We start from the raw sequence: 8,609 nt of genomic DNA on the forward strand, positions 1-8,609 counted from the left end.
TCTACACCCCAGACGAGATCAGCGTCGTTGATACTCTCAGAGGTCACAGACAAACCTACATACGTCGTTGTTACTCTATCTAGGTTAATTTTAGCGGAAAATTTGAAATTTTTTTTACTTAAACTTTATATTGTAAAACATTGATCTCGCATAATACTATCTACTTAAACTCATAAGCATTAACGAAAACCGTCGAATTTAAGATAATCAAATGAAAGATATAGTCATAAATATAGAGTTGCCAAAATGGCACCAATATAACGTCTGAAAGTAAATACGAAAGAAATGCTAGTGGAACATACGCCACTAGCTCATGCCTACGTCTACGCTATAATAAATCAGTAAGCATCCTCAAAAGCATGAGGGCCTACCATATCCGAATAAAAGCTCCACGTTCGGGTAACTTCTGCGTCAACTCGTAATCTCTAACGTACAGCTGCATCTGCACCTAAAAGTAGATAATATATGGAATTAGTACACACTTTTACTAAGTATAGGTATATGAAAGCACACATCATGGACATGTATGATTTAGAATAGCTCTCTCCTAACTATATGAGTTATGGAAATTCAAGATAATGGACTTGCCAAAATTGGATTAGGGAAGTCATGCCATGAGAGTAAGAATATCATATTTCACACGTCACCTAACATATTGCATATATCACATAACATATTGCATATAGCTTATATCATATTTCATTTCATTCGTTCATATGCCATGAGACCTTGGAATCAAGGACTTAACATTAGAACTTCCCAAAATGAGTGCTCAACATATGACACCTCAACTAGGGAGCCTTCTTTAGAAAACATAAAGGGCTCAACATTTGGGACCTCAACTAGGGAGTCTTCTTTAGCAAACACAGAGTCTGCTTCATCATTCATACGTACTTCATTTCATTTCATTCATAGGCTAGTGTAAGCACCAACTATACCTAGGATGTAGTTTAAGACTCTTATTGGGTTCACTGTGCAATGACTAAGAATGACCTAGTGTCATTACATAAGTCTAGTTCACCTCTTGATTATCCTACCCAAACACCTTCTATATCGTTCATTTCATTGTATACATGCATGACATGAGGCTAGCCTCATTCTTTCTTTGGTATCTTTAACTTTAAACAACATATATCATGTGAGCTCCATGAAATCCTATGTCTACCCCACACCGAAAAGAGGTGGAATCATCGGCCAAAGTAAAACCAAAACATGCTAGCGTATATAGGGAATTGAACCCTGCTAGATCCCTATGTTGGCTGCATAGGTTCAAAGACTAGGAGATATAAAGAGACCCATACCCGTCTGGAAGACAGTCTCACCTCATGAGAATTACACGAACCTCTGCCTTCCCAAAAGAAATAATCGCAAATCATAGCTAGCCTATCGGTTCTCAGTATAAAGTTTCATTACATTCATCTCATACATCATAGAAGTTCGCTTCCAGCATGAGGACATCATAGCTGATGATTTCTCATCTCATCATTAGTATTAAGTATATATTAACTTTAATACTTTCATTAGAGTGTTCATAGAGACTGGTCTCTTCATTAACCTTACACTCTCATAGGTGAGTACGTTTTGGCAACATTAGGCTAATTTGTGATTGCTCTCATATTTCACATTAGCCTCTTATCATGTTGTCACCACATTCATTAGTCTTAGCACACTTGCCCTTCATAATTACTCACCCCTTTTTACGTGACTGTTCATTTCATCATATGTCAATGCACTTGGCCTTTTAGTGTGTTCCACACTCTTACTTAACCTTTTAGGGATCACATCATTTATTACATAACATTTTAGGTTCACTTACTTTTAAATGTCTGCTGGATTATGGATCCATACATACAAGCCATGTGGCTTCATTCGTAATTCGTCTAAGTGATTCATACTTACCCAAGATTATGTGGTACAAGAATTATGCATCTTGTAAGTATGTCAAAGTATCAATTTTGATTCCTATACAAAGCATGCGTTAATTATTTAATCACGTAAGACTTATGTGTCAATAAGGAATTAGGAAAGGGAACCCTATTTCAAATCCCTTGTATAACACTTAGTTAAATTTTTTTTGTGATTTTCATTGTCATAAACTTCATGGCTAGGGAACCAGAAATCCATTCCCCACACCTACACTTTCTTTCTTTCTTTTCTTGATTCTTCTCTTAAACATTTCGGCCTGGGGTACCCAAGATCGAATCCCCACCCACATTCTTTTCTTTTTCTCTCTTTGCTTGATTTCTTCAACTTAGACTAAGAGGGTGTGGGATCAAACCCCCACAGCCCCATTTTATTTTTCTCCTTTATTCTCTTCATTCAGCCGAGAGGTTGTGGGTTCGATTCACACATACCTAATTTAATTATTTCTTTATTTTATTTTTCAACTCTCTCCTTCACCCATCCAAGAGGTTGTGGGTTCGAACCCCACACGCCTCACTTCATTTTCTTTCATTTATCTCCTAACTTTTCACTTGATCTTTAACCCATTTCAAATCCCCCTCACCTCATTTTATTATTTAATTTTTTTTCTACTTGTATATGGTGAGGTCTTGGTTTCAATTCCCACTGACCTTATACATTTTTTAAAAAAAATTAAAACAATTTTTTTTACACTAAGCTTGGCCGAAAAAAAATTCAGAATGCTGGAAATTTGTTCACCCTTTTTGCAGTCTATTTTCTCAACTTTTAAATGATAGATTGAGGAAAATTTTTGTGTAGCATCTAGTGCATCTTTTGGGGAGTTCTCATGGTACTTTTGGAAATTTTATCACCTTTTTGCAGTCAATTTTCTCACCCTCTTTCACATTAAACATTAAGACATTTCGAGTAGTTTTTAGGGAGATCTTTAGGTGCATCTTCAAGGTTACTTTCAGTCAAGAGTTATCATTAAATTCAGCAACTTTGAACTTATATGAACATCAAGTTTTAAAGATATTCGCACACACATAATTCATAACATTTTAACATGTTAATATCAAGCTTCAAACTGTGGCTAATTTACAGCACACACATGCACAAACAAGTTGACAAACTTCACATTTTCAGAAAACCTCTTTCATTTCTACATAACTCTGAATGCACATTCAAATGTGTAATCACAACCAGCCCTAAAATCATCTACCAGAAGTCATACCAACGCATACTTGAATCTTTTAAAGGATCTAATGAAAAGGGCATGCAATGTGGACAACCTTAGTTTTTTTATTGTAAATAGTCTCAACCTTAGGGGTCACTTGGGAAAGGGACCAAGAGGGAAGAAAACCCATACCTTAATGTCTTTCAACACTTGTTTTAATGCTGCAAATTTCCCACAAAACCATGCCTCGCCACCGAAACTTCAAGCACAAACCGTCGAGGAACCCCTTTTTGTTTTCGTTTTTAGAATATCTTTGCTTTTGAGTTTTAGCATTCAAGTTCTTGATGAACTTTATTTTTTGTTTTGTTCTTTTTCTTTTGTTGAAGACTGATCGTGCAAGTGAGGGTGAGAGTAGATAGAGAGATGTGAGAATGAGTGAATTAGGATTAGAAGAGTTAGGTGGAGACTTAGTCAAACTAGGACTCCTCATTATTTATTAATTTTATTATAAATCTGATTTTCCTTTACTTAAATCAAAAATTTAAATATTAATTAATTTAACTAAATAACTAAACACCAATTAGTTAATTTAATTCGTTGCTTCCATCCAGGTTCAAACCAGGTTAAAGCTTAAGTTCGCATAAGGGTCAAATTCGGTCAACCCATACCCGAATTTCCCCTTAATCATATTAATTAATTAATTAATTTTTAGGGTTTGGTTGGGTTGGTTGTTGCATAGGTTCAGAGGTCTGGTCCTACGCGCATCAATCCGTGTGAACCCGGTCTAATCTTAGGCATTCTAGATACATACGTCATTACTTAGCAGTCATTTTAGGGTGGTTACATTATCCCCCCCCCCCTTAGGAACATTCGTCCCCGAATGATACTTCTAATTATCTAGCACAATGCCAGTCATCTACAAAACATATGCATATCCAAGCAATTCAATGCTTTTTATTGGTGAATATCTGGTTCATATATTAGCAGGTTGGCGCACATCCTTGAAACCTACTAGCAGCTTCGCACTAATAGACTAAGGAACTCTTTCCTAAACTAGTCTCATCAAAGCATACAATATAAATAAACACATAAGTCACATAAATCAGCAACCAACATGATGACTCCAACATATTAACTTCATACTAGTTCATAAAACTATACACATGAAAAACTAATTTAGGCTACGCACACGAGACATCACCAGAGGTGTCTTCCCCTACACCCCTAGACATGAGTGCGAAGAATAGTTGACTCCTTGGAGCCTCTTCACTAGGATCATTCGGCTGAACTTTCTCCTTACCTTTTTCTCCACCTCTCATATCCGGACAAATCTTCATCATGTGACCCAGTTTTTCATAACTGTAACAAGCATTAGAGACCATCATACACTCTCCTACATGCAGTTTCCCACACTTCCTACAAGGTTTCTTTTCCTTTGGTGTATTGATATACCGTGGTTTCACGGTATTTTTAATGCTTTTTCCTTAAGTTTAGCGTGTCCAAAAGCCTTTTGTACTAATTTTTATATAAGTTTCTCTTTATTTGTAGGAAATCTATCTAAAAGATGAATGCGGAGGTTTTTGAGCAAGAAATAAAGAAAACTACCACCTACAGAGCATGGGACGGTTCGTTGTGCCCGTGACGGTCCGTAGGTGGCATCATAGTGCAGTTGCTGAAGGAAGATGGGGAATTCTGACCAAGTGTGAGGTTACGTAGTGAGTGATGGACCGTCGTAGCCATGACGGTCCGTCCTGCTGGTTCGTCATGAAGATCAGAGAAGTAGTCCCAGTATCCAAATTCCAAGAGTTCAAGTGTTTTGGAACGGGGACCCTCGACGGACTATTGTGCCTGTGACGATTCGTCATACCTGCCGTCAAGGGTAATGAAGAGAGCAGCAGAAGAAATTGCACAAGTATGGGACGACACAGTCCATGACGGTCCGTCGTGACCACGACGATCCATCGCGAGGTCCGTCGATCCAACCGCATTTTGACAGATTTCCAGCAAATACAGTCCTTATTTAATTAGGTTTTTATTTTTTATAAATAGTTGGAAAAACCTTGTTTTTGAGGTTAGACTCTTTGTTAGGCTCTTGATTTTTTTTAGACTCTTTGTTCGACTCTTGAATATATTTAGACTCTTGTAATTGATTGTTGGTGACTTTTGCTGATTAATCAAGTGAACTTTTGGATTTTATTCTTTCTCATTGAAGTAAGTGCATGAATTCTTATATTACATATTTGAATTTTGTGATTATGACTATGGGTAACTAAACTCCATAACTAGGGTTGTGGGAACCATAGGCGAATAATGAGGTAAAACCTACCTAAAATAACAATTCTAGAATAGTGTCTTGCATGTATTGATAATTCTTTCGCTTAGAAGTCTTTTTAACGGAAGGCCAACTTTAGAACTCGCCTTAATGCTATTTGCCGGACAAAGGAGGTAGATAATAGGAAAAGAATTATCATCATAGATTTAGTGTATACTATCTAATAGGCTAGTATTGATTGGTACGAGGTAATAACTTAGTCAAATATCGAATACGATGCTTAATGTGAGGAAAAGATAAGGGTTAGTATAGCAACACACGTAGCCAGACCAAGGTGGGGAGTGAAATTTTCTAGATGCCGGACCAAGGATATAGAAATACATAACTTATCACTTTGCATGCAAGATAGTAGGAAAGAATTGTTATAGTTAGAATTATCAAGTTATGAACCTGTGGGCAACATGTAAACCCTAGTTACTTCTATTAATTGATTAAACTCCAACATTTGAAGTTGTTAGTTGTCTCCTTTAATTTCGCTAGTTATTTTCATTTATTTAGAAATAGAAAACCCCCCCTTTTTATTATTTTTTCTTTCCAAGGAAGTAATTGACTGAACAATAGTAATAATAGATTGAAGTTAAGTCTAAATGATTTTCTTCGTGGGAACGATCCCAACCTCATTAGTTGGGTTATTTACTTGACACGACCGTTTTACTTCTTATTTGAGAAGTAAGTTTGAGCGTATCAAATTTTGGTGCCGCTGCTGGGGAAAGTAGCTTTTAGATTAACTTAAACTTATTACAATAGTTTAGTCGATATTTTCTTGATTTTACTGTGTTTTATTTTTTTGATTTTTACAGAATCATCATCCTTGTATGCCAAATACACGGAGAGGAAGAGAACCCTTGTTTCCCTATGATCACGAATTAGAGCGTACACTACGCAACATGAATCACAACTTGGGAATTAATTATGATGATCCAAACCAGAACATCCCAGCACCGGTTGATGTTCATGGTCACTTGTTACCCGATGCTCCGGGTGAACACCAACAGAGGGGACAAAATCCCGCTCCACGGCCCCAAGAATACTACAGAGGCTATGACAATATAGCAGACTCCGATGGGCCACTTGTCTTGCCCCCTCTACCACCAGGCCACACCTTTGTGGTAACTAGTAGCCTGATGCAGATGCTCACTGCCAAAGGTTTATTTTCAGGGCTACCTTCTGATGATCCACATGCCCATATAACTAAGGTTAGGGCAGTGTGTAAAAGCTATGTAGGGAGGCCTGACTTGGACTTGGATGTAATAGGGCTAAGAGTGTTTCCTCTCTCACTGACGAGAGAGGCTATTATTTGATTCACTGAGCTCCCTTAAAACTCATTTTTCACTTACAACCAACTAAGGGACGTTTTCTTAGCACGCTACTACCGGGTCTCCAAGAAGGTCAACCACAAAGACAGAGTGAACAACTTTGTGGCACTACCAGGATAGTCAGTTTGTAGTTCTTGGGATAGATTCACCTCGTTTTTTAGAAGCGTACCCAATCACCGCATAGATGATGAGTCATTGAAGGAATACTTCTATTGGGGACAGGATGATAATAATAAAGCGGTGGACACTATAGCGGGTGGTTCTTATGGGGAGTGTCCTTATGCTGAGATTGCTGAAAAGTTAGAGAAAATCTCCCGGAACAATAAAGCTTGGAGTACTAGGAAGTCAGATACAAGGAGAAACACCTTCGCAGTGCAATCCACTCACAACCCAGCCACAGATGAGATCCGTGAAGAGATGGCACAGATGAGAATTGAGCTTGGGTTGGTATTAAAACATATCACTGGGGGTGCAGAAAAGATAAATGCAGTTAACTACTTGTCTAAACCACCACCACCTAATGATGAATCCTATTATGCGGAGGATTCCTATGTAGTAAATGAGCTAACGGGGAGTTTTCAACCGAGTGCCCAAGGCTCAAATCAGGATAATTGGCACCAAGGTCAAGGGAACCAAGGTTGGATCTATGGTAACTATAATCGTGAGGGTCATTATGTCCGAGATGGAAACTACAACCGCGACAACAACTTCAATATAAGTAACTACGGTAAAAGAAATGATAGGAATGGGCCCTATGTCCCTCCTCAAAATCATGAAGTTACTCCTAGGGATGGTGGAGATAGTATGGCGCGAGTTGAGGATATGTTGGACAAAATGATGAGGAGGTTCGATGCTAGTGATGAGCTCATTAAATTAAGGAGTGATTTAGCGGGTATTGGGCTAAAAGTCGATACACATGGAATATCGATTAAGCAGATCGAGTTGCAAATGGCCCAATTATCTACGACTGTGAACACACGGCAATCGAGCACTCTTCCTAGCAACACTGTCCAAAATTCGAAAAATGATTCACACTATATGGAAATCACTACTCGGGTTGGTAAGCAAAGCATTGACCCACTTATGCCGTCTTATGAGGAAAACGTGAGAAAGGATAATGATAAGGTGGTAGAGGATAGTGGTGAAGTAGAAGATAGAACTGGAAAAGATGCAGAAGTCCCTATAAAGGTAATTCCCATGCCTAGACCACCACCACCCTTTCCTAAGAGATTAGTGAAAAAGACCGAGGATGGTAAATATCGGCGTTTTATAACAATATTGAAGCAGCTTTCTATCAATGTCCCTTTGGTAGAAGCTCTAGAACAAATACCCGGTTATGCCAAGTTTATGAAAGAACTGGTTACAAAGAAAAGACGGTCACTTTTGAGGATGATGATAGAATGCAGCATTGTAGTGCTATTGCTACAAGATCTCTCGTACAAAAGAAAGAAGATCCGGGTGCGTTCACTATTCCTTGTATAGTTGGGTCATTACATTTTGCTAAAGCATTATGTGATCTGGGGGCAAGCATAAATCTCATGCCCCTCTCAATTTACAAGAAGTTGGGTTTGGGTGACCCAAAGCCCACTGCGATGCAGCTACTGATGGTTGATCGAACAGTGAAAAGGCTTATAGGGATACTCCACAATGTGCTAGTAAAAGTGGAGTCATTCATATTTCTGACATATTTTGTTATTCGTGATTGTGAAGTCGATTTTTGAAGTGCCTATTATTCTTGGGAGGCCATTTCTTTCTACGGGTAGAGCCTTAGTTGATATGGAAAAGGGGCAGATGAAGTTTCGGTTGAACAATGAAGAAGCAACCTTCAACATTTGTAGGTCCATGAGGCAGAGTGGTGAGCTCCAATCAGTATCTTTTGTAT

The 8,609-nt window shown here is 38.2% G+C and overlaps 1 long non-coding RNA gene across 1 annotated transcript; it reads right to left on the reverse strand.

Moving 5' to 3' along the window:
* Window positions 1-204: 204 nt before the first annotated feature.
* Window positions 205-3,555, reverse strand: LOC114076791. The gene is made up of 2 exons (XR_003577832.1): window positions 3,272-3,555; window positions 205-448 (listed from the first exon to the last, which is right to left on the reverse strand). It is a non-coding gene; the product is annotated as an uncharacterized LOC114076791 (long non-coding RNA).
* Window positions 3,556-8,609: the final 5,054 nt, after the last annotated feature.

This window comes from Solanum pennellii, chromosome 4 (genome assembly GCF_001406875.1).
Source record: "Solanum pennellii chromosome 4, SPENNV200".
Taxonomy (NCBI): Eukaryota; Viridiplantae; Streptophyta; class Magnoliopsida; order Solanales; family Solanaceae; genus Solanum; species Solanum pennellii.